This window comes from Nomascus leucogenys, chromosome 20 (assembly GCF_006542625.1).
Source record: "Nomascus leucogenys isolate Asia chromosome 20, Asia_NLE_v1, whole genome shotgun sequence".
Classification (NCBI taxonomy): domain Eukaryota; kingdom Metazoa; phylum Chordata; class Mammalia; order Primates; family Hylobatidae; genus Nomascus; species Nomascus leucogenys.
Window position 1 is genome coordinate 34,200,055 of NC_044400.1, and position 3,239 is coordinate 34,203,293.

The following is a 3,239-nucleotide window of genomic DNA, read 5'->3' on the forward strand; positions in this document are numbered from 1 at the left end:
TCAAAATGAAAATTAGCCTTTCTAGCGGAGATATAGTGGTATCTTATAGAAGCTTTTGTTTTCACTGAAGTTTTAATCTGCATTTCCCTAATGATAGTGAGATTATTTTTTGATGTCCTTAATTTGCCACCTGTAGATCATCTCTGGTGAAATCTCTGTTCAAAATTTTGCCCTTTTAAAAAAATTGAACTGGCCGGGCTCAGTGGCTCACGTTTGTAATCCCAGCACTTTGGGAGGCCGAGGAGGGTGGTTCACCTGAGGTCAAGAGTTCAAGACCACCCTGGCCCACATGATGAAACCCCGTCTCTACTAAAAATACAAAAATCCGCCAGGTGTGGTGACACGTACCTGTAATCCCAGCTAGTTGGGAGGCTGAGACAGGAGAATCGCTTGAACCCAGGAGGCGAAGAGGTTGCAGTGAGCCGAGATGGCACCACTGCACTCCAGCCTGGGTAACAGAGGGAAACTCCATCTAAAAAAAATAAAAAATGAACTGTTTGTCTTACTATGTTATAATAGCTGTATATATGTATTCTAGATACAAGTATATGTTTTGGAAATAATTTCCATTTGTGGCTTGCTTTTCCATTTTTGTAATTTTTTTCTTTTAAAAATTTTTATTTTAAAATAACTGCAGGCCAGGCATGGTGGCTCAAGTCTGTAATCCCAGCACTTTGGGAGGCTGAGGAGAATGAATCACCTTACGTCCGGAGTTCGAGACCAGCCTGATCAACATGGTGAAACCCTGTCTCTACTAAACCTACAAAAATTAGCTGGGCGTGGTGGTGCATGCCTGTAATCCCAGCTACTAGAGAGGCTGAGGCAAGGGAATCGCTTGAACCATGGAGGTTGCAGTGAGCTGAGATAGTGCCGTTGCACTCCAGCCTGGGCAACAAGAGCGAAACTCTGTCTCAAAAAAATAAAGTAACTATAACTTTTTCGGCTGGCACCATCTTCCAGTAATTCGCCAAAATGACGAACACAGAGGGAAAGAGGAGAGGCACCCAATGTGTGTTGTCTAGGCCTTTTGGAAAACATGCAGTTGTTCCTTTGGTCACGTATATGCGAATCTATAAGAAAGGTGATATTGTAGACATCAAGGGAATGGGTACTGCTCAAAAAGGAATGCCCACAAGTGTTACCATGGCAAAACTGGAAGAGTCTACAATGTTACCCGGCATGCTGCTGGCATTGTTGTAAACAAACAAGAATCTTGGCAAGATTCTTGCCAAGAGAATTAGTGTGCATATTGAGCAGAGTAAGCAAGCACTCTAAGAGCCGAGATAGCTTCCTGAAACACGTGAAGGAAAATGATCAGAAAAAGAAAGCCAAAGAGAAGGGAGCCTGGGTTCAACTGAAGCGCCAGCCTGTTCCACCGAGAGAAGCACAGTGTGTGAGAACCAATGGGAAGGAGCCTGAGCTGCTGGAACCTATTCCCTATGGATTCATGGCATCATAGGTGTTAACAAAATAAAAGACTTCTGGACTGTGAAAATGTTTCTCTTCATTGAGTAAGAGTGTGGTGTCCTCTCCCCCAAAGAAATACTTAAAGCAAATTTTAACTGGGTCCTAATTCATTCTGTAATGTCTTTACTTTTCAAATTTAATGTATTTATTGCTGAAAGATGTGAGGTAGCTTATTGTGCAACATATTACTCGATTGGTTAGAAAATGGCCAGATACCAGGTGTGGCGGCTCACGCCTGTAGTCCCAGCACTTCGGGAGCCCAAGGTGGGTGGATCACAAGGTCAGCAGTTAGAGACCAGCCTTGCCAACATGGTGAAACCCCATCCCTACTAAAAATACAAAAATTAGCTGGGTGTGGTGGTGGGCGCCTGTAATCCCAGCTGCTTGGATGAGGCAGGAGAATCACTTGAGCCCGGGAGACGGAGGTTGCAGTGAGCTAAGATCACGCCATTGCACTCCAGCCTGGGCGACAGAGCAAGACTCCATTTCAAAAAAAAAAAAAAAAAAAGAAAAGAAAAGAAAAGAAAAGAAAAAGGCCAGATATTATTGATATTATTTATGAAATATTTTTACTGGTTTGAAGATATTCCCTCATGGGTTCCATCACGGAAGAAATAAAATAATTTTAAAAAATAAAATAACTATAGACTCACATGGAGTTGCAAAATCAGTACCTAGAGTGCCATTACCCTTCCTCACCTTCCCTCAAGCGTTGCTACTTACGTAACTGCAGTACAACAGCTAACTCAGGAAACTGACATGGTACCATCCTGGTAATTAGACTACAGACCTCATTCAGCTTTCATCAGTTTTGGTATGTACTCATTTGTGTGTGTGGTTCTCTGTGATTTAATCTCGTGTATAGGATGACGGGATCACCACCACAATCAATATGGAAGTAGTTCATCACCATGAAGACATTCCCTGGGCTACCCTTTATAGTTGCACTCACCTCCTGCACCTCGCCCCTGTCTCTCAGCAACTATTAATCTGCACTTTATTTCTATAGTTTGATCATTTCAAGACGTTATACAGAATATGGACTGGTACTACAGTATGTAACCTTTTGTTACTGACTTTCTTCCAGTAAACATGGTTGCCTTGAGATCCGTCTAAGTGGTTGAATGGATCAAGGGTTGCTACTTTGTATTGCTGAGTAGTATTCCACTGTATGGATGTACACTCCATCCAGAGTGTGTATCCAGAGATTTTTTTTTTTTTTTTTGAGATAGGGTGTCACTCTGTTGCTCAGGCTAGAGTGCAGTGGTACGATCTTTAGGTAGGCTCACTGCAGCCTCTACCTTCAGCCTCAAGCGATCCTCCCACTTCAGCCTCCTGAGTAGCTGAGACCACAGGTGCATGCCACTGTTACAGGTAGTTAGACAGGCATGGGTGGGGCAGGAGAGGACCCTTTTCCCCCACCCACTAGAAATGTCAGGTGATGGTTTGACAATATTCACAATGACTCTCTAAAAATAATTCGGCAGCCAGCATCAAAAAGAGACAATCTCCTGCTGATCCACAGCTGTTAACCTTACAGTGTTAATTGAATGCAGGTGCTAGGGAGAAGCAAAAAGGGCTTCCAATAAAATCTCGGATTGGGCGAGTGAGCCTGGGCATGCGCATTAAGAGACAAGATGGCAGAGTATAACTTTCCAGGGCCGTCTGCAGAAAAGGGAAGAAAGCCTCAGATGGACACGCATACAACTTGCTACTAAACCTACTGTGGGTGCTCGCCTCCCACGGGTGAGGAGGGCGCTGCATGCGGGCAG

The 3,239-nt window shown here is 43.8% G+C and overlaps 1 pseudogene; it reads left to right on the forward strand.

Annotated features, from left to right (window-relative positions):
- The first annotated feature begins 972 nt into the window (after nucleotides 1-972).
- LOC115831946 lies at nucleotides 973-1,459 on the forward strand (annotated as a pseudogene).
- Nucleotides 1,460-3,239: the final 1,780 nt, after the last annotated feature.